At 43.4% G+C, this 23,334-nt stretch overlaps 1 protein-coding gene across 1 annotated transcript in view; it reads left to right on the forward strand.

Moving 5' to 3' along the window:
* The first annotated feature begins 791 nt into the window (after positions 1–791).
* LOC126235934 (protein rhomboid) overlaps positions 792–23,334 on the forward strand; it is a 331,404-nt gene continuing 308,861 nt past the window's right edge. Inside the window, exon 1 of the mRNA XM_049944896.1 lies at positions 792–1,050. The gene's annotated coding sequence lies outside the window, so the exon portion shown is untranslated. The remainder of the gene's footprint in view (positions 1,051–23,334) is intronic.

Below are 23,334 nucleotides of genomic sequence, written 5' to 3' on the forward strand. Positions count from 1 at the left end.
TAGCACTCTTTCAATGGAACTATCACGTAAACGATGTCTACTCATGTTGCTGGTTCAACAGCAGCAGAAACACTGAAAATAACAATGGTCCGCTTCATAATAATATGTCTGAAGGCAACAATGCCAAAATTCGTTTCATGGTAAGAATTTGAAACGAGAGACTCAACCTCGTAAATCTTTCCTTGCTATTACCAACGGGTGGGCTTCTAAGGCCCACAGAGAATTAAATCAAGTAAATGAATTTTAATTACATTTTTATTCCGAAATTCTGTAATGACTCAATAGTACATTCAATAACGAACAATTACCTTTGCCTTCAAGTTCATACATCAAAGGGTGTGGATACAACATAGAAAAACTGAGTCAGTGGGCCTACGAGGCCCCCCCGTTGGTAATGCTAGGGTTAATCTCTTTATTCGACCCGCCGTTGTCTTGATTGTCAGTTTTCTTTTTGATCGATGCTGACGTGGTCTGCAAGCGGGGAGACGGTTCGAGGTCAGTTTGCCGGACCGCCGTCAGTGACAGTGTAAGAAGTGACGCCTGCGGGAGTCGCCGCCGGACTCGTGCGTGGGAGCAGGGGTCGTGTGCGTCGGAGCGCTCGGCAGGTGCGAGGGCGCGCGCGCGCCGCCGCGCCGTGGCACGCCGTGCGGTGCCTGTGCGCCGTTGTGCGTGGCATCGGTAGCGCGTGCCCGCGGCCGCCAGGCGGCAGCAGCCTGCGGCCGCGGTGGAGGGGGGAGCGGGCGCGCCGCCACACGGTGGCGTGCGCCGGCCCGCGCCAGTCGTGCGCTGCGCGTCGCCCCGTGTTGTCGCCTGCCAGCGAGTGGGGCCACGCCGGCCGGTCGCGCCCTCACCTGTCAGCGTCGTGTGAACTCGGCGTCGCTCCTCAGGGCACGTGGTCCGCGTCCAGCGCGCCGCGACCGATCGAACGACAGTCGATTTGTATTCGGCCAGGTGACCTCTCTGGCACAACTCGTGTGTGATTACCGCCGTGTAACTGCTGCTTAGTTTACGATCTTGTGGATATTCTCGCGTCGCCGGCGCCATGTGTGGGTAAGTTACGGCTTGAACACCTCCAGTGGCTGTTTTTTGTTGTAAAACATTGGTTTCTGTGGAATGTAGTGTGAAATGGTTATTTTCATTCAAAGACTCGTCTGTCTAAACAGCTAACACAGTCCAGCAGCATTTCGCAAGCAATTAGGTCATTTCGCAAGCAATTAGGTTAATGTCGCAACGTATTGTGAAAAGATACCCCTCGTGTTTCCTTTCTTGTCCGCTGGTGACTGTACTGGTGTCCTACACATCACATGGATTATTCAGTCTGAAAATTACATCCAGAAGACCCGCGGAATATAAAGGAAAACCTGTGTGTGTGTGTGTGTGTGTGTGTGTGTGTGTGTGTGTGTGTGTGCGCGCGATTACGTTTTGTATGCATGTTATTTAATCTCTTTTTCATACGCATATACTGTGTGTTTTTATTACCCGTCGAATATTGCCTTCTGTTGCTATTGTCTTACACAAAGGGGTCACTGTTGCTTCCATGTCATTGTTGGCGATGGTATTGTATACTTGTTGAAATGAAGCACAGATATTCTCATAAGAGTAACTTGTTTTACAAATTTACACTGATATTGCCTTAGATGGAAATAGTGGTAATTTTGTAATTTGTTTAATTACGTATTTAAGATTTTTATCCGGAAACGACGTAATCGGATTCCACTCATTCCAAGTAATCATCAGACGATCCGTTTAAAAAGAACGAGAAGAGGTAATACAATGTTAGGAAACTAAAGTAGACTAACTATATCACACAACCATACGTATAGGAAATAAAGTACATATGCTTGTGTATAGAACTTAGATATAGTATTTTAGTACTTGTTTCTTCCTTTTTAATCATGTCATCCTAAGATTCTGTAGTACTACGAAACCGATATTGGTACCATTTGAGTGACGCGAGGCTGTAATAGGATTTACACGTAGTTTCCAATTTTTCCGAAATAGCTGATAGGTGTGAACCACATGTTTGTTGTGTTTGTCGTAAAGGTGTGATTTCTACAACGTTTGTATGCGGTTATAAATTTTTACGAGATCTTACTAGGGTGTGAAAAATGCATACGGGGTGTGGGCGTTAGTGAAAGAGGTCTAGTTGAATACCGATGCCTTGTTTTCCCGAACAGGCGGCAGCGGGTTTACTGTGAGGACGTTCAGAATTAGAACAGACACGAACGCGCTGACTTCTTGGAAAGGACATTACCGTCTCTTAGTTCACGTGCTCTGGAAACGGTACTGCTTTTCCAAGCCATATTGGCAAGAGGTTACTTTGGATCGCACGTTGACCCCTCTCGTCTTGTAGACAATAACTGCCCTCTGGTAAAGGAAGACTTTTGCTCTGAGTTTAAGATCGATCTTGAAGGAAGAACTTGGGTGCAACTTGATTACGTTTCTAGCGCAGTAACCTTGTTGATTACTTAAGAAAGTTGAAAATGTAAGCGACGTGGCTGTTAAAAAGGTGTGCTTCTAGTTTGTTTCATAAATTGTCATTTTCCGGGGTAGTGTTTTTTATTTTTATGAAAACTGTTTTATTATTAAGCCATTAACTTCGCCTCCGTGGACATAATGTAGCTGCTCATGTTTACAGCGTGACATGTTTCACTGATCGGCTAAAGGGCGGAGTTTCGCAAAACAGTAGGTACATGCGCAACTATCACATATGTGAAGACCATATGTAAAATGTATTTATATTTGATGAGGAACTACAGTTTTAAGTATTGAAATTCCTTCCAAAAAATCGACTTCAAACTGTTGTGCCGGATCAGGGCTCGAACCCGGATTTTCCTCTCAGCGCGGGCGGTCGCCTTCCCACTTAACCAGAACACGCTCCATTTACTGACCCAAGTTCCTTGTCACACACATATATATTTCGTCTCATAGATTAGCAGTTAATTTACCCACACTCGCACATTTCGTGATTCAAGACAACGAGAAGCAATAGACTTTCGTTGTCATTTTCGTCACCCACGCACCCGCATATATAAGTTTCAAATATTGACGTTTGCTCCCGAACATCAACTTAGCTGTAATCGGTATGGTTGTGCTACGTGAGCCAACGTATGAAAATTTGTGCTAGCCCGGGACTCGATCCCGCTGGCGGTAAGCGGGAAATCCCGGTTCGATTCCCGGCCTGGCACAAATTTTCGTATGCTGCTTTACATAGCACAACTATATATATTACAGTTGATTTTTCGCGAATGAATTTCAGTATCTAACATGGAAAAAAGTCCTTATTCTGGGTTTTTCACTTTAGTAGTTACGCTAACTTACTACGGCGTGTTCGGCACGCCCGCACCCCAACAAAATCAGCATAACCGCATAAGGGTTCACTTCTTTCATTTTACATATGTGCGTCACATCTGTGATACTTCCGCCCCTGTCTTACTATGGTTATGCGGCCCGTTTAGGCCAGCACTTGTTGCCACTGCCTCACCCCCCACCCCCCCCCCCCACCCCCAAAAAAAAAAAACACACACACACACACACACACACACATACTCTCACTCCAGTTCCTCGTAGTACGGCGATTATGTGTGAGACGCTGCTAGGTGGTTTACAATACAGAGTATGCTTCTCGTCGGCAGCTTATTTTGTCAAACATGTTTAATCTAGTTGTTTCAAAAATCAGATTAATCTGCAAAGCAAATCAAATTGTCAGTTTATCCCTGTCATGTGGATTACCTTTGAAGTGATTTTCTGGAGTCATGTTTTCCATAACAGTAATTACGATTCTGATTTAAGCAACGGATGTACCATTTAAATTAGTATCGTTATAGTCAATGCGTAGTGGCGTAGGATAATGGAAATATTTCCGTCTCCTGGACTCGAGGTACAAAATTACTATGATCACTTCTTTTATCATCCGTGACATAATTACCCGAAACATGTTTGATTGATAGACTTCGTCGCGGTCACAGAAAATGAGCGAACAGTTTTGTATCCCAACGACATTATCATGTGACTCAGGGCAGCAACTTTCGGCGTAATTGGAAAACCGTTCAGCATTGTGTCCAGAGAATTGGTGTACACAGATGTTTTTGTGCAGGCTTTATTTCGCTGTTCTGTCAATGCCTTTTCTTTGCACATTGCCGCGGTGCGTGTACGGAAAAGCGACGAGTCTGCCTTCGCGCCACCGTCACGTGCTATTGTGAGAGAAGGTCGTCCCCCTCGGAGCATTCAGCATCCCTCGTGGATTAATATTCATTAGCAGGGGGTACGAGATGTGTCCTAGGGCCACCAGGGGAGTAACTAGTGCGTTGCCACTTTTACAGTTGCGTTTCGTGAGGGGTGAACTTCGCGGCTTCGTTTATAAGGCAGCGGCTGTCGCTCCGTAAAACGTGAAGGGGAAAAAGGAGATTGTCACACATTGATTTTATTGGGTAGCGGAGTTTTACTTCATACCATTTGAGGGAATTGACCGTATTTGTGTGTACATACGTATCCCATATATATGGCGATTTGTACATAATTTTCGTTTACTTTCAATGCAGTAGTCTTGTTGCACTGTCGGCAGTGTATGTGTGGAGTTGAGACGTGGTACAGTTACTTACCCGGCTTGTATTTGAATAGCTTGAGGCCGGTCAATTTCCAACACGGAGCACTTGAACTGGGAAGAATTGATCGACTTGGGTTGCGAAGGAAAGTTGTGACTTCTGGACCGAAAAACTGCAGTTTTAACAGAGATGACTTGAGACATCCTGTTAGATTGTTCTGACGCCCTTTCCTGCAGCTAAATTATTTTTTTACTTACCGTCATGGATGATATACGCCACTACTCACAAGAATTTGTTCGAATTGGAGATTTGGGACACACGCGTTTGTGGCCAGTAAGATCGATTGACTGTAATGATGTTGAGACAAAAGAAAAAGGCGTGAACTTAGACACCTATTGTATTATTTTTGTGGCGGTCTAGTTCGTAGCAACACCCTTGCCCCAAGAATAAGTAAAACGAATCAGCGACAGATTTTCACAATTTGCTGTCGTTGTGGTAATTTCATGCCATGTCAATCCCAGACACGCTGAAAGGTAAGATGTGTAACTGCATCGCCCTCAGTAAGTGAGGTACTTTTGAGTTGCCTCTGCCTAACCTTCTTTAATTTATTTTTTTAAGAATATTTTGATGTAAACAGCCGTACAAGAGTGACTTCCAAGTCGCGTGACTTGGCTTGTTCTAATTGCGAAGTAAAGCCATTGTGTGTCCCGTGTGGTCAAGTGACTTTCTCCGTACATATGCTCTTTCATTGTTGTAGGAGTTACCGAAGTCCGATTTGCAAGTCAGTATTCAGAAGGGATCACGTAGTGCTGAACCTACTTATGCAATGAAAGCGTTTCAACTATCATCAGAAATAAGAAGTATCGCGTCAGTATTGGTACTTCGATGTAGCATAAGTGAATTAAATTACATTGTAGCTGTTGTTTTTACTCTGATTCTGTCGATGGCGGCAGCTAAAATTTTTATTGGCTACAATCAGCACGAAAATGCTGAGACACGTAGCGGCCATTTAGACGCACTGTAATAATTTCTTATGCCTTGACCACACTTCTATTATTTTCGATAGTAGTGTGGTCAAGACATAAAAAAATATTGAAGTCAATGTCAGATCTATTTATGCTGTATTGAGCAGCTAATTTCGCAAACTTTCACGGTTACCCACAACTCCTAAAATAAATTGAAAAGATGAAAATCACCGCTTACGTAATCATTGTTTTGGCCATTTGGTGCACCCTTTGATCCGCGCACATGTTTGCTCATTTGTCGGCAACACAAAATGGTTCAAATGGCTCTGAGCACTATGGGACTCAACTGCTGTGGTCATAAGTCCCCTAGAACTTAGAACTACTTAAACCTAACTAACCTAAGGACAGCACACAACGCCCAGCCATCACGAGGCAGAGAAAATCCCTGACCCCGCCGGGAATCAAACCCGGGAACCCGGGCGTGGGAAGCAACACAAATAACCAATATTGGCCACAGGGATACTTAATCAATGATGAGTTCGTTACCATACAAAACTCTCTTTAAAAAAACTCATCCAGGAGGAAATTTATTGCGTTTTTTTATTCCGTTTAGCGCGCGCGTATAAATATTTGCCTTCCATGCCGTCTTCGTGACTGCACCATTCCTGTTGTCAGCGAGCGTTGGCAATATCAGAATCTGCAACTATTGTCTCTGGCGTGAACGTTGGTTTTTCCCGCCTCTACTGTGTGTTTTCGTATATCAGTCTAGCGTGCTTTTTCCTTTCGCGTTCGGCTCCGTGGACTTAAACGTTCTCGTTCTCGAGCGGAAAGTCTTAATGGAGATCGATGGCCTGGTGCAAAATCACCGGGGAATGGAGGGTCAGCATATTTGTGAGATGAATATCAAATCCACCAGAAATATTGCAGGCCTGATGAGAACCAAACGGCTTATCCCAGCAGGTGATGTCGCACGGATAGACAAACCTCAGTGGCAGTGAAATCTACGGATTGTATTCCCCGCGGACTAGGTAGACCACGGCATAGGGAGCGATTGGCGGCAGAAAGCGAGGGTACTGATGGGCTAGGTTTACTGGCTTTAATCAACACGCTCCTGATACTAGTAAGCCTATCAAAACGCAACTTCGCTGTCAGCAGATGACGCGTTTGTCGGCTGTGGGATTCACAACGTTTTTCGAAACCTCAAAACAGAAAATCCAAATGTTTTTAAGTGGAATTGTGAATGCCACATTTAAGTACCGTAATTGTAACAAAAGTTCATTGTAAGCTTTACAGTTTTACCTGGAATCTTTGATGCAGACAGTTTATTACGAATTTTCCGCATTTGCGAGGCGAACTGAGAAGAGCGTCTTAGATTTCGCTCATTTAGAGTACAAATCTATTCTCCGCCATTTGCCTACACTATGGCACGCTTTGCTTCCAGCTTTAGACTGACTTCTTTTGGAGTGGCCGATTTTCAGAATATTTTCTTGATGAACGCGAAAATGAAGGTGCAGCAATAATTCGGAAAGCCTTTAAAGGCGAGAAGCGTCTTCAATTACTCTGCTGCTATTTTGTTCACAATTTAAGGCACATTTTTTAAACCTCTATTTAAAAACTGGAAAGTGACTATATTAGCCTACATGCACTGAACTACGTGTGATTGACAGGATTGCGAACAAAAATTACTGCCAGAAAAAAAATGACGAGTTCTACAGACAGTCAGCGATGCAGTGTCTGAGGAAGTTGATTGTTAAATGATCAAAATACTTTAAAGAAGCTGCAGACAAATATTTTGAAAGACAAAGGTGGCAACCCTACTTGGAATGCGGAATGTCGCGACATACAGAAACGAACACCCATGCCAGGCAGAGCGCAACTAGGACAGCCGCTGCTTATGACACAGTCGAATGGGGCGACTTCCCACGAGTTGCTCAGCTCGAAGCCCGTACCACAGGCTGCACGAAAAGTCCGCTGGCTTGTTCGGACTCGCGCCCATAGAGACTATGCAAGGAGGGAGGGCATTGTGACTGCAGCTGCAATCTCCCCTCCCCTCCCTTCCCCCCCCCCACCCTCAAGCTACCACCACGCTATTCCGGTAATAAAGGGCAGTCGCTTGGTGCCTACCGTACCTGCTTAGCGCGTTATAAATCTCCACGGCTGAAGGCAGACAGCTCGCTCATTCCCTCAATCCCCTCAGGTTAGGGGCTGCACGCGAGTGTTTATCTAGCACACTTAACTGTACCGCAGGGTCGTTCCGAGGTTTATTTTTTCCTCTAGCTGTTGAGCCAACCACACTTCATATGTTTACAGTGAAGTTTCAATACGATCATATACTTCCACTCCACATAACACAAAATTTATTTCTTTATTTACGTCTGCATACTTACTCTGCAAATGTAAGGTGCCTCTTACGCGAGGAAGACATTTTTACCAGTTTTAATAAATTGTCTCTTATTGATGTATTCACGATAGTTAGGAAAAATCTTGGCGCCAAAGTAACCTATTTTGTTTATTTATATTTAAGTCATTTATGACAACATGAATACTAGGAGGAGCCTCTGGATGTTTAAAACTATTTATCATAATTTTGCCTCGTTAAAATTCACACCCGTTCATTAAGTAATGCATCTTAGTAAGTACGAACTTGATCGGAAATCCACGAACTGTGACGAAACTAGTAAGAGATACGGACTGCGCGCCAAAGTCGGCAGTCGGCGTTAAGAGCTCTTCCTGTCTTGTTCGATGGTAGCAATGCTCTCGGTTACGAGTAGTTTGTGACATGAGTGTTTCATTATTGATCTCATAGGAATAAAAGTGATATTACGGCATTCTGAATGTTAATTTCGAGTAAATAGATACCCCAAAGTTGATCGACAGCAATTTCGGATAATTAGCTTCCACAAAGACATCCAATGCGCCAATGAAGAATCTGCACGGGACGACATTTACGAAAGCTGCACCGCACACAGGTAAGAGGAAATCCGACGACACGACCCACCAAGGCGGATCAAGGGAGGTCCGACTTACACTCGCAAATTCCGGGTGGAAATGGTGACCAGTCATACTGTACGTCACATATACCACCTCTACGGACTCGCGGCTAAGCTGAGTAATAACAGTATCAGTGTAGGAGCGAGGGGATCTTGCCCAAGACATGGTGCATGGCGGTGTGTACCTTGTGCAACTGCTAGTCATTCCTTTTCCGCTAGCCCTAATACCTCTTATCTTGTCTTTAGTGTCGTGCGCGAGAACGACTCGAACTGTTGGAAGAGTTGACGCCACAACTCGCTGCACGATCTAGAGATTTCTGCTAGTACTACCTCCAAGACATGTCACGGCCAGAAGGGATCGCTATCACGATTCAATCTAATTATCGAGCTTGAACTCGCCCTGTGATCTAGTGAAGTCTGTCGGTACTACACAGCGGGTCTCGGAACTGTTATTTATTCTCGCGTTAATATGGCCGGCCGCTGGTGGCCGAGCGGTTCTGGCGCTACAGTGTGGAACCGCACGACCGCTCCGGTCGCAGGTTCGAATCCTGCCTCGGGCATGGATGTGTGTGTTGTCCTTAGGTTAGTTAGGTTTAAGTAGTTCTAAGTTCTAGGGGACTTATGACCTCAGCAGTTGAGTCCCATAGTGCTCAGAGCCATTTTTTTCGCGTTAATATGATTTATTTCGTTTATTAGGCATTCAGTTTCCAGTTCCATCTAAATGTTACCGTCGTGCTTTATAGCTGATTAAATATCGGTAACTTGTCTCCGCGTTGTTCTAGTATGTGAAAAGGTATCGAAATGCTCTTCTTGCGACTCATCTGGAGAGTTATTTTACTCGCTAGTAATGAAACGAAACTTCGTATTGGGTTCAGAGTCCAGTAATATTCTCGAAGGACGATATTATCACCTGTGATAGATTTAGATGAGTCACCATAAATGTTTGTTACGGTATTTTCTGTATGAGAACTTTGTAAATAAGCTCAAATACAACAGCAATTTTTACAGCTGTAGAAACTACCACAATTTTCCCCCTGTGTTTCACGAATCAGTCAGATTTAAATCAGAGCTATAGCTTGTCCTCGTGGCTGCTTTTGGCTTTTCTCGATAGCTTTTCTCTCTTCACGTGAGTCAAATGTCACGTGATTGTTGGAGCGACACTCGGTACTGTATCTAGGTCTATGGTGTATCGGGAAACCTAGAGCTCGTTCGAGCTTGAGTATCGTTTACCCAGTCCAACTTGTCTTCAGTCTTTACGCAGGATGTACGGTGATACAGAATAGTTGAGCAGTCTGTCGTAGTGTCGGTTCCCCAACTTTGTCAACAGTGTTTCTCGAAAAGAACCTCATCTTCCCTCCAGTGATTCCCATTTGGGTTCACGGAGCATTTCCCGGGGAATCTTGTGTTGATCGAAGCTACTGGTAATAAATCTAGCAATAAACCTCTGAATTACTTCAATGTTCCGTTTAATGCAACCTGATGAGGATCCCAAATACTTCAGTATCCTCTGGAGTGGTTCGCTAAAGTGTTCCATACACACCCTTCTCTAAAGTGGCGATACAATTTCTTCCCTATCAACCGAAATCCCCCTTTCGCAATTTGCACAGCCGAACTGACTTAACGGGATTATTCCATTCCATATCGCTGTAAAACATTTACCTAGATATTAAATCGACGTAACGGTATCAAGCAGCACAGTACTAATTAATACTGTATTTGAACGTTGCGCTCTGCTGCATTAACATCTTTTACATTTAGAGCAAGCTGCCATTTGTCAAACCCAGTAGAAATTGTCATCCTGAGTTCTGTATAGCCGGCCACTGTATCCGAGCGGTTCTAGGCGCTTCAGTCCGGAACCGCGCTGCTGCTACGGTCGCAGGTTCGAATCCTGCCTCGGGCATGGATGTGTGTGATGTCCTTAGGATAGTTAGGTTTAAGTAGTTCTAAGTCTAGGGGATTGATGACCTCAGATGTTAAATTCCATAGTGCTTAGAGCGTTTTGAACCATCTGATGAAATTTGTGGCTTCTCCTCAAATTGATCTACCAATCTTTGCGAAACCCAGTATCTCCTGCAGACTTCGATACCCCACATGACTCCAAAATCCTGCGGCTATCACATTTCAGTCGTGAGTAATAATTTATGAAACGAGCTGCTGTGAAATGCCTATCGAAGCCTAAAATTTCGTAAAGGTACATCCATGTTAGCAATGCTCTATAAGTTCACGAGTGGAGTGTCGAATGGTACTGTCCAAACTGCAAAATATTTCTGCTTGGCAGCTAGCTGCTCCTTCCCTTCAGGTGCGACAGTGGCGTGTTCTTGTGTCTCGCCAATTTGTGAGGCTGTTCTCTAGAAAAGCACAGGCGCCAGCGGTCGGGTCTATGACATCTAGAAACAGTTTGACATCGAGAGCCGCCCGACGGAGAAACGGGCCACGTACTGTACATGCTCACCGCACAAAACACGGCCGCTGAGGTGGCACGCGTGCGAGGTGTTGGTGCCAGGCTTCTCACTGAACTAGTTCGTCAGTAGTCGGCAATGCGTTAGTGCCCCCAGAGCTGGTCCCCACTCTTTGCTGAGTTGAAATCCCGTTTCTGTGTTAAGTAATACTTACTTTACTTTACTTTACACGTGGCTAAGGCCTTATCGACCATACACCTGCTCTACGAGCCTCTTCCAATTATTTCTATCCAGGGAAATTGTTGTCCAATCAGAGTTGATGCCCATCCTAGCTGCATCTTCCCGGATATTCTCCATCCACCTAATTCGAGGTCTTCCTCTTCTTCTCTTTCCTTCTAATTTCTTAGTGGATGCTATTTTGGGTAGTCTGTTCTCCGGCATCCTTGCTACATGACCAGCCCAGTTCAGTCTTCTCTTCTTTAACTTTTCCACAATGGTACTATGTTTGTACAGCTCCCGTAGTTCTTCATTTTTCCTTATCCTCCACTCCATGACATTTTCATCGAAGATTGGTCCAAATATTTTTCTTAGTATTTTTCTTTCAAATATCAACAGTTTTTCTTCATCTTTTTTCCTGAATGTAATAGCTTCACATCCATATAATGCTACTGGTACATTAGTTGACTGATAAAAACGGATTTTGAATTCAGTACTAAGTGATCTCATCCTTAGAATTTTGATACAGCTGTAAAAAGTTCTATTAGCTGCTGCTAGACGGGCGTCTATTTCTATTTCTGCTCTATTGTCTCTGCTAAAAAGACTCCCTAAGTACTGGTCAACTGCCTTGAAAGTGAGACCATTTACGGTCAGTGGTGTATTCTTTTGGAGTTTTTTTACTTATTACTAGATATTCTGTGTTTTCTTCATTCACATGAAGTCCAGCTTTCTCAGCTATTTTGCAATAATTTTGCATCATCCTGATTAATTCAGCTTTTGAAGTGCTTATTAAGGCTACATCATCTGCATAAGCAAGTCTAGTAATGTTCTGACCCTGCAGTTGGATCCCTTGTGGATTAGTTTTGGTGAATTCTCTATCAATCTTCTCTAAGATAATATTAAATAGAATAGGTGAGATGGCATCCCCTTGTCTCAGTCCAGTGTACACCTTAAAATTTTCAGTCTCTCCTGCAGGTGTCTTAACTTTGCATATGATTTCTTCCAAACACATTTTAACTAATTTGATTAATTTTAATGGTATTTCAAATTCTTTCATGGTGTTTAAGAGTGTCTGTCGGTGTATGCTATCATAGGCCTTCTTGAAGTCTATAAATAGAATATGGATATCTACATTAAATTCCCATGCCTTCTCATTTATTTGTATCAATGTGAATAAGTGATCCAAAGTGGATCTGTTAGTGCGGAAACCACATTGGTAGTCCCCAATCAGTTCTTCGGTTATGGGAATCAGTCTGTGTAGTATACACAGTAATTACCTAATGTATTTTGTTTGCTGAGGAATGAAATAAATAGGAAGTGCAGGGAAGCTAAGACGAAATGGCTGCAGGAAAAATGTGAAGACATCGAAGAAGATATGATTGTCGGAAGGACAGACTCAGCATACAGGAAAGTCAAAACAACCTTTGGTGACATTAAAAGCAACGGTGGTAACATTAAGAGTGCAACGGGAATTCCACTGTTAAATGCAGAGGAGAGAGCAGATAGGTGGAAAGAATATATTGAAAGCCTCTATGAGGGTGAAGATTTGTCTGATGTGATAGAAGAAGAAACAGGAGTCGATTTAGAAGAGATAGGGGATCCAGTATTAGAATCGGGATTTAAAAGAGCTTTGGAGGACTTATGGTCAAATAAGGCAGAAGGGATAGATAACATTCCATCAGAATTTCTAAAATCATTGGGGGAAGTGGCAACAAAACGACTATTCACGTTGGTGTGTAGAATATATGAGTCTGGCGACATACCATCTGACTTTCGGAAAAGCATCATCCACACAATTCCGAAGACGGCAAGAGCTGACAAGTGCGAGAATTATCGCACAATCAGCTTAACAGCTCATGCATCGAAGCTGCTTACAAGAATAATACACAGAAGAATGGAAAAGAAAATTGAGAATGCGCTAGGTGACGATAAGTTTGGCTTTAGGAAAAGTAAAGGGACGAGAGAGGCAATTCTGACGTTACGGCTAATAATGGAAGCAAGGCTAAAGAAAAATTAAGACACTTTCTTAGGATTTGTCGACCTGGAAAAAGCGTTCGACAATATAAAATGGTGCAAGATGTTCCAGATTCTGAAAAAAGTAGGGGTAAGCTATAGGGAGAGACGGGTCATATACAATATGTACAACAACCAAGAGGGAATAATAAGAGTGGACGATCAAGAACGAAGTGCTCGTATTTAGAAGGGTGTAAGACAAGGCTGTAGCCTTTCGCCCCTACTCTTCAATCTGTACATCGAGGAAGCAATGATGGAAATAAAAGAAAGGTTCAGGAGTGGAATTAAAATAAAGGTGAAAGGATATCAATGATACGATTCGCTGATGACATTGCTATCCTGAGTGAAAGTGAAGAAGAATTAAATGATATGCTGAACGGAATGAACAGTCTAATGAGTACACAGTATGGTGTGAGAGTAAATCGGAGAAAGACGAAGGTAATGAGAAGTAGTAGAAATGAGAACAGCGAGAAACTTATCAGGATTGATGGTCATGAAGTCAATGAAGTTTAGGAATTCTGCTACCTAGGCAGTAAAATAACCAATGACGGACGGAGCAAGGAGGACATCAAAAGCAGACTCGCTATGGCAAAAAAAGGCATTTCTGGCCAAGAGAAGTCTACTAATATCAAATACCGGCCTTAATTTGAGGAAGAAATTTGAGGATGTACGTCTGGAGTACAGCATTGTATGGTAGTGAAACATGGACTGTGGGAAAACCGGAACAGAAGAGAATCGAAGCATTTGAGTGAGATGTGGTGCTATAGACGAATGTTGAAAATTAGGTGGACTGATAAGGTAAGGAACGAGGAGGTTCTACGCAGAATCGGAGAGGAAAGGAATATGTGGAAAACACTGATAAGGAGAAGGGACAGGATGATAGGACATCTGCTAAGACATGAGGAAATGACTTCCATGGTACTAGAGGGAACTGTAGAGGGCAAAAACTGTAGAGGAAGACAGAGACTGGAATACGTCAAGCAAATAATTGAGGACGTAGGTTGCAAGTGCTACTCTGAGATGAAGAGGTTGGCACAGGAAAGGAATTCGTGATGGGCCGCATCAAACCAGTCAGTAGACTGATGACAAAAAAAAAAACGTTAACTGTTCCCTCGCTCATTTTCCATTCTGGGTGTCCAGACATCTAGAAATATTGTGCGGTTCAATGATCGGACGCTACACCTGTTGACCTTTCAAGCGTTACTACGCCGGGAATACGTCAGACAGCACATGTTCAGAATGGCCTGGCTGAACATACACGGACAGCTGGTTTATACTTTAGGGTTTTCAGTACAAAATTCAGTGAATTCTTGCGAATGCTTAGAGCACTTACAACGCGATTTGGTGGCGTAATGACCCCAGCGATTGCCTGTGCCGCTCATTAGAACTTGCTGTATTTTGAGTGGCAGAGTGACTCACATCCGTATATTCCGTAACTGTAAATGATTTATCGCGAGCGGGACTGGTTCTGAACCGTGTTGTTGTCCTTTGCGCAAAGTTGTGACGCGAGCAACGTTCGCCTTTGTCGCGGGCGTCCGCTTATTTACGACCATCAGCTGTCTCTGATAATGTGCAAGTCCACGTACTTCACGCACCTCAAGTGCACAGTGGGAGGCGTTGCTGGCGGTCATTGCTGCCTGTTTGCCAGATTGTGACCACGTTACGCAGTAGCCACAGAAGAGTTGACGTCATCCTCGTCACCGTGACTTTGTCCAGTAGTGGGCGCGGTTAGCACGTTCGTAGCATCCTCGCTTATTTTCCGGCCTGGATGTCACGCTGTCCTGTAGTACACGGAAGGTATGAACCACAACGTAAAAGAGGCAGTGAAGCTTCCTTCTGTTGTTTGTCGTTCGTAGCGTCTTACCTTCAACTCCACAATAGCTGTAACCAGTGCTGTTTTTCTGGGGGAACGCTGGGGGATGCGTACCCCTAAACTTTCTCGTCGACAAAGTAATTTTTTACGATGTTGAGAGCTTGGAAGAGCGCCAAAGATTTATTTCACTTTTTCGTGTTGGTAATCGCAATACGAACGATACCAGTGCAGTTTTTGGTGGTAAAAGCGATGTCATTGACTGTTTCAAGCATTTCGAAGCTGCGGCAACCGTTCTCGACAAGTGAATCGCTGGCAGCCAGTTCGACAAGCATGTAGTGGCCTCGCCCTCTAATAGTGGGCGATGGTACTACCAAACGGATATGCAACGCTCAAACGCAAGCCACCAATAGATCTCTCTACGGTCCCGCTACCATGTTGATGACGTCATGGCTAAAAGAAGACGGGTGGTATCGCATGCTTCAGTTATAACTAATTTTCGCTGCATTATATCCAATGTCGGAGTACCCTCAAACTTTTTTTTTAGAAAAAAGCACTGGCTCTAACAATAGCATTTCTAACGCTTGATGAGGGTGCTTGATCATCTGAAGATCGGTATTGCCCAAAACGCCATTTTGAGATTTCAGACGGAAAATGTTTCCAGTTTAATAATATATATGGTATGATACATACAAACTCACGTGATAGAGAATGCTCGCGTGAATGGGAGCACTTGTATCAAAGATTCTCATTTCAGTCATCGGTGCATCTTCTCGCGGCGGTATACCACGCATAGGAGCTGAGGAATACGTGCCGAAATAAGATCGGACGTCCGCATCAAAGGAAGAAAAACAGTGGGCAATGCGATCGTAGAGCCAGACCACACACACACACACACACACACACACACACACACACACACACACACACACAGGTAAACAAGCTGGCAGGATCGCCTTGTCCGTCAGAGGCCTCAGAAGCCAGCTAGCCACACGCAAACACCACACCGGCCTTCTTTTCCTATAAAACAAACAGCCTCTGAAATACCGGAATCCCACTGCCTCACTAACCTCTGGACGTCGCTGTGTATCAAACTGAACTTCTTCTAACTTATCATGCCGTAGAATTCCGTTCTGAGCGAGATGCTTCGAACCGTGGTGACGGGAGAAATTTTCATTGCCACAGTTTGGACAGGAAAGGCGACTGCGCGGGCGTGAATGAGCGTTGTACGTAAACTTGAACACTAACGGTTGTCTCTCCTAGGAGTCGTCAGGCGCATTTTCTCTGGCGTTTACTTGCAATTTCGTTCTTGCAATACGTAACTGGAGTCAGTTTTGTCATATACTGCACATCGCGCCCATCACGCAACATGAAGTGTCAAAGGACAGCATCTGTTTGTTTCCCGTTAGAAATAAAAGTTTTTACGGCGTAATTTCACGTGACCATTCGGTAGTGGCCCCAAATTAGTCTAGTGCGACAGTAGGTTTACGGAGATACGTATGTGTCAATAGGGGCAGTAAAACATTTGCTCGTCACGTCTTTGCTGCCGGCTTACCCGGTCGCATGTGCCATACTGGCCTGCGCTGTCTGCTTCCGCCATGCAGCAGCGCTACTCGGTCGCTGTTGGAGTAGTGTCATTTTTCTTCTTCCGTTTCTGTTAATGCATACCGTTAAACCTAATATAGTACTAGACTGGTTTTTAACCGCTCTACCGAAACATGTGATGGGCAGTATTTGTTCGGCACTACTTCACCTACGCATTGCCAAAAACCGAATTACTAATATCTACCCAAACTCCAGAGAAAATGCGCCTGACTGCTCTTAGTAGTAGTTACTGCCGAAGCATAGCATGGCAGAATCAAATGATACAAATCCTTGCTGAAAAAAAAATGAATGACGTCCATAACGAGCGAGGACAGCAAAGCAGGGAATGTTCGTTCGTTCATTCATTCATTCAGACTTGGTGGATGCGGCCCGTCATGATTTCCTCTCCTGTCCCAGTCGCCTCATCTCAGATTAGCCATTCAATCCAGCGTTCAGTTTTTTCCTCCCTTCCACTACAGTTTCTACTCTCTACAGCTCCCTCTGATACGTTGGAAGTTGTTACATGATGTCCTAGCATCCTACCGCTTTTTCTGTCTCGTATCCGTTTCCTTGCTGATTCTGCTCGGAACCTCATAATTCGTTATGTTTCCTTTTGAAACATCACCTCTCAAATGCTTCGATTCCCTTCTTTCCAGTTTTCCCATGTAGTACGTAATTCACTTCCAGCTGCATATTGTAAGAAATTTCTTCCTTCAGGTTGTCCCCCCCCCCCCCCCCGTTTCTGATACAAATGGCTTCTTTTAGCGAGGAGTACCCGTTTTCTCATGTGCTAGTCAGCTTATTTTCTTTAGCAAGTCTTTACATTGCTTCCAATGTAGCAGAATTACGTGTGCACTATACTATGGCGACCCCAACTTCATGCTAAATTTGTCTCTAAATTCATTTCTGCTACTCCTTTACTTCCGTCCTCCTTCGATTTAGTGTCTGTCCTTATTCTGTGCTCATTGGATTGTCAACTGTAAATCTTCCTCCCTTTCACTAAGCATAGTAGTATCATCGTTGAATTTTATCGTTGACATCTTTTCGTGGATTTTCATCCCACTCCAAAATTTCTACTTGTATTACTCCTTACTCGATGTACACTTTGAACAATAGGGGGAAAAGACTGCCAAACTGTGTTACGCCCAATAATCTCTCATGGGCTTCCATGTTTGTTATGCCCTCGTGTTCCTTGTAGTCTACATATTGTATATTACCTACCTTTCACCTGTAACCTATACGATAAGTTCCCGAGAAATTTAAAAATTGTATCATTTTACGGTGTCGAACGCTTTTTCTAGGTCGACTGATTCTGTGAAACTGAAACTGTCTCGAAACCTAAGAGCAGATATTCCCCCCTCCCACAGTTCCTCCACTCCCGACCCCCCCCCCTCCCCACAAAAAACTTCTCCTTATAATCTGTCAATGCTGCATGCTCGACGGTCGAAAAAATAGTTGGTCGTTACAGCACCTAAATCTAAGATGAAGTCTGAATGACAATATTGTGTATTGTTATCGGTTCAGCGAAGACCTCAGCTTGGCATGAATGCGAAACTCGCAGATGCAGGTGAACGAGGATTTACAGCTCATCTCATGTCAGTACATCCATGACGTAATGCGAAGAAAGTGTCGCGCATGGCCTAAAACATTAAAATTATATATATATAGTGCTTGTGTCATGAAGACGTGTCCAGTGGTTGTGTAGTCTGCATGCAAGTCGCAAAGCTCGGATCGTTCGTTGATAAACCAGAGCCCCCCTTTGATTAGATATGCAAGATGCTGGTCGAGTAATTGCGTTTTTCCGGAAGCATCTGAATATATGCGTTCCAGAGTGATGCGTGTACTTTCCGTGATGTTGCACGGTTTGCCCATTCGTAAGTCGTGAGTGAGTCTAGAATTTAGGTAAGCTCTTCTCGCTAGTTAAAGCCGCTAACGCACGATTTATTTGTGACGCTCGTATCTGAAGTAGCTGTTTCGAATCCTGGTTGTGGAAAAAAAATATTCACCGCCAGTATTGGGTCGGTAAGGGGAGGCGGTGTGATTCTGGTGTTGCTGTCACCTATCCGAGATTTTGGAAAATGGTAACATGCGAAGTGGAGAGTGTGTGGCACACGAAACTTTCTTATCTACGTCAATGTAGCCGAAGCTGTTGTTTTTATTTAATTTTTTTCAAACCTGTGCCGTAATTTTTAAAAAGTCGTCGATAGTGAAAAGAGAATTTGCTAGTATGAAAATACATGAAATTTCTTTTATTGTGTCGCAGCAAATCCGACACAATGAGGTTTTCCTTAACGTGTTGACCTACCTGATGCCAATTGCTTCAGACACAGTGTTTCAAAATTCTGGTCAGGTAGCAATTGCAGGATCAGTTTGGCAAACTATATTGTGTGTTGGCAAAAGGAGCAAAATTAAACCAGTCAAAATGGTAAATATAGCTGTTACTCATAATTACGTTTCAGCTGAGAAGAGGTTAATTCAGTCAAAAATAAAGCGCCAGTTGTCGCGATTTTTGCGGAATGCTGTAACCCATCGTATTTTCAACAGGGGACTACTCGAATGAAAACTTACAATGAAGCATTTTCTCCCTGATCTTCTGGGAAATGTGAAAATGGGCCTAAATAGTGCACCAATTTTTATTCCTACCCCAGTCAGTGTGGATTGGTGAACTTCACCTTAATTATCTTTTGATGTATATATTATTATTATTATTATTATTATTATTATTATTATTATTTATAATCTGTTTTAAGTACTTTCAATCGGTTCGTAAAGCAGTGACCATAATGTTTTCATAACCTTGTTATCAGCAGATAGACAGGCATCAGATTTGTTTATTGTAACAGAACAGTGCTGGCTGCATTGCTGCTGCAGAGTAGAACTGATCCAATAGAACTCTTTCGTAGCTCTGAAGCTGTGCATACACAGACGAATTGCAGAACCTTCACAACTATATGCTAAAGTCAGTATCGCTGATGAACTAAAAGATACTTGTAGTATGAAGTTTTAGTCGGAAGACTCATTCGCTCACTCTGTTGAGGGATACGAACTTATATCAAAGGTAAATGAAGTGTAGAAATAAAATCCTTTGATAAGTTTCACTCCAGTCTGTTCACTGTCGAAGATACTCTGGAATCACATAGGAATTTGCGATTGAGTTTCATCTGACTTGTGAAGCTTTTCTCCTTCGAAGAAGTGATTCAGTAAAAAGTTCTGAGTAACGCACACGGACCGTATATCTAGGTGCAACGTTAAATATAGCTTTTTTGACAAACTAGCTGTATTTTATCCAATGTGGCAGTCAGGCATTCTGCCATTAATGGCGTCCCACAATATACGTGACTCCACAGTGACACACACACACACACACACACACACACACACAGTAGCGTGGTGCGTCCGCCATTTTGGCTGCTGCGTAATTGTGGCAGCGACGTGCGACCCCTGCGTGCCTGGGTTAACCTCTCTCCCGGCGGAACAGCGTATGTGGGCCTGAAACATCTGCAAACAGACCTGCCGCTGGCCATCGCTCGCCGTGCTAATAGCTGCCAGCCACTTACGCCTTATCGCAGCTAATAGGCCGGTCGGCCCGTTATCCAGTGTGTGTCAGCGCCTGATGATATGAGCCGGGACATTCGCTTTGTCCACGACCGTCTGGCGTGGAAGGGACAAAAAAACAACGAAAAAGTGCCCAGATATAGTCTCTAGATCGCTGTCTTTGATTTCCATATCTGGAAACTAAATTTCGACATCTTTTTATAAGTAGAGATCATGATTACCAATACGTCTAATTCTGAAAGAAAAGTTACTTCGTGTATTTTGCATTTCGCCATGTATATTTTCGGATTTGACGCCTTTGCCTGTTCCGAAACCAAACATCCACAGCTGATCGCTCGGTATTCTTCTTGGTCGTCCTATCTTTTCTTTACCTTTGAGTGTGTAGTCACAGGTTTTCCAGGGATTCTTCTTTGATCTACACCTAGTAGATGGTCATGCTATTTCTTTTGTAGGTTTAGATCTGTTCTGCTATTTCTAGAACACGGAGCTTCTTTCTTACCTCACTTTTCCTCCTGTGATCTTCTAATTTGTACCCTGTCAAAGTTCGTTGAAGGCCCATTTCTGCCGCTTCAGTTGTCCATAATTGTTTAGTCGGTAAAGTGAATGCTTCGGATCCATAGAGAGGTAAAGGTGCAGTCACAGTATTTACAATTTAAGTATTGTCTCTTTCCTGGTTTTGTTCAGGAGTGTTCTCTTAACTGCACCTAACATGTGGAGGTAACTTCGCAGATTTTCAGAATCATTAAGCATGAGAGAGATCACAGTCCAGGTATCTGAATATGTGAACTTGTTCCAGTGTATTATTCTTGATTGTGATTTTACTTCTAAGATCTTCTTTTCTACAGACAGGCCATAATTTTGGTTTTCTTTCTGGATATGGTTGAATTACATTGTTTTGGCGATATGTGTAAGGAGCATAGAGCTCATTGTAAGTTGCCTGTCGTATAAATCAGTACAACCGGGTTTTCTGTAGTTCAAATGGCTCTGAGCACTATGGGACTTAACATCTGAGGTCATCAGTCCCCTAGAACTTAGAACTACTTAAACCTAACTAACCTAAGGACATTACACTCATCCATGCCCGAGGCGGGATTCGAACCTGCGACCGTAGCGGACGCGCGGTTCCAGACTGAAGCGCCTAGAACCGCTCGGCCACTACGGACGGCTTTCTGTAGTTAAATACTGTACATCTCAGTAGGTAGGAAAGTTCGATTTTCTTCCACGATTTATTGACAGCGTCATTTACACGCTGAGAATGTTAAATATTGTGGGCAACATAGACACACCTCTGTCTTGAGTACTTTAGTGACTCTTCTCGTTCCTGTACTAATGGCTGAGCCGACGAATATCTTGATATTATTATCAGCATACAGACTTTCTTTCATCTGCAGTATTGTCGTTTCGCACATCATCGAGCGAAGGCTACAGTGGTCGCTGTTAGTTTCAATGATGCTGTTAACGGGACGAGATCGTCAGGTATGAAAGTAACTTCGAGAGTCGCACTCGGAAGTTGCTGTATAGGGCCGCTGTTGTTAAAGATTTATACAAATGGTGTGGTGGAGAAAGTCGGAATCGGTCGGAAGCTTTGTGTGTGGCTGTTCTCGGATGATGCTGCTCTGTAGAGGAAAGTTACCAGGAAATCGAAGTGAAATGCGGGGACATCTGCGAAGGGGCGACACTTGGTGCACAAACTGGTAACTGACCCTTACCACAAATAAACGTTAACATATCGGGCCTAAACGGGCGGGGGGATCCATAGATTTTCGTTAGGCTATTGCCCACCTGTCGTTGGTAACAATTCGCGTCCCCGAAAAGTCTCCTAGTATGCGCCCGAGCCGACATGGAACGACACAATTACTGACTGTAGGAAAGCAACAGCCAGTCTGAGATTTATTGCAAGAATCTTACGGTGATGTAGCTGAGCACATCAACGAAAGCAAAACTTACGAAATAATGATTTGAAAGACTGTCTAACTTTGCAGGGGCCGGATTAACGGAACAGGCAGAAGAGGCCAAACACGGATCGATGCGCTTCGTTAGGGAATCGTTTTAAACGGCGCGAGAACATTACGTAATGTTAAAGCAGTGTCTGACACTAAAGTGAAAACTCATAAAGTTTTTTAAATAATTCCACGTCTGTATTCTTCGTGTCCACGTATCAGAGGGGCCCTAAATTGTGGCGTGAAACGTAAGTGTTTAACGTAAGTCTGTCGGCGTGAGAAAAACATCGTGCTGCTATAGTGTTTCGAATTTTAAGTGTTCTTCCACACACGGAGCATCCTACTATTCAGCATGAAAATGCCAGACCACACATGAGCGTTGCGACATCTGCAACAATCCAACACCTTTGTTTGTTCACTGTTACCGATCATCCTCCATACAGTCCCGAGTTGGCCCCAGTCGATTTTCAACTTGAAGATCACCTTGGAATATTTCAGTTTGAGTGTGATGAAGCAGCGCAAGCAGAGGTGAGGTTGTGGCTCCGATAACAAAATTATACAATGACGATGTCAACAAACCGTTCGCCATGGTGACTTTGTTGAGATCTAAAAACTTAGACACGAAGAATAAAGATGTAGAATGTTCATAAAGTTTGTTTTATTGAAACATTAGTTTCACGTAAAAAACTTGGCGACAGTACTATTTCAGCATGCTCTGTACATTTTTGCCTTCAGATGCCTAACAAACTGCCCAAAGATTGTACTGATATAGGAACACAGTGTCTTGTAAGTCAAACATTAATTACTAGCTTTCATTTTGAATCAAAGGCGTAGATAATAGATACAGACGTTTATATCTCTTTATAACAGTTCCGCTTAAATATCATCGTTGCAAAAAATTAAAATATGAAAAATAGAATATCTGTAAACCTTCGTCAGTATTTACTATCAAAAACAGTCTTGATCACTATTTATTACGGTGACTGGTTTCGACAACTACTGTGGTCATCTTCAGACCTAAAAGTCGTATACAAAGCTTTAATTAGAGGGCTACATACATTAAAGTAAATACATAAAGTTATAAAGCTATAAAACGATGAATTACCAATAAGGACCTCCTTCTGCTGGAGAATCGGTGCTGGAGAAACCACTGCACGTCTTACTATATACAGGGTGAGTCACCTAACATTACCGCCTGATATATTTCGTAAACCACATCAAATACTGACGAATCTATTCCACAAACCGAACGTGAGGAGAGGGGCTAGTGTAATTGTTTAATACAAACCATAAAAAATGCACGGAAGTATGTTTTTTA

Source organism: Schistocerca nitens, chromosome 2 (genome assembly GCF_023898315.1).
Source record: "Schistocerca nitens isolate TAMUIC-IGC-003100 chromosome 2, iqSchNite1.1, whole genome shotgun sequence".
NCBI lineage: Eukaryota > Metazoa > Arthropoda > Insecta > Orthoptera > Acrididae > Schistocerca > Schistocerca nitens.